A 242-nucleotide genomic window follows, 5' to 3' on the forward strand; every position below is an offset into this window, starting at 1 on the left:
GAGTCTTCCAGCTGTCTCTCCCCATGAGTTTTGTCTGAGGCTGATTTCTCATTGAGCCCTGCTCATTCCCTCTGCCTCAGCACACCTCCCAAATGGCAGGACTGGCATTCTAGCCCCTGATAGTTCTTTTCAATGGTCTTTTCTGTATTTTCACTATTTTTTCACGGCCACAGACCACCACTCCATTAGCTGATACACGCTGTTTCCAGAAGAGTGCAGTGCCCTTTCACATAACAGCCTTC

This window comes from Numida meleagris, chromosome 10 (genome assembly GCF_002078875.1).
Source record: "Numida meleagris isolate 19003 breed g44 Domestic line chromosome 10, NumMel1.0, whole genome shotgun sequence".
Lineage (NCBI taxonomy): Eukaryota > Metazoa > Chordata > Aves > Galliformes > Numididae > Numida > Numida meleagris.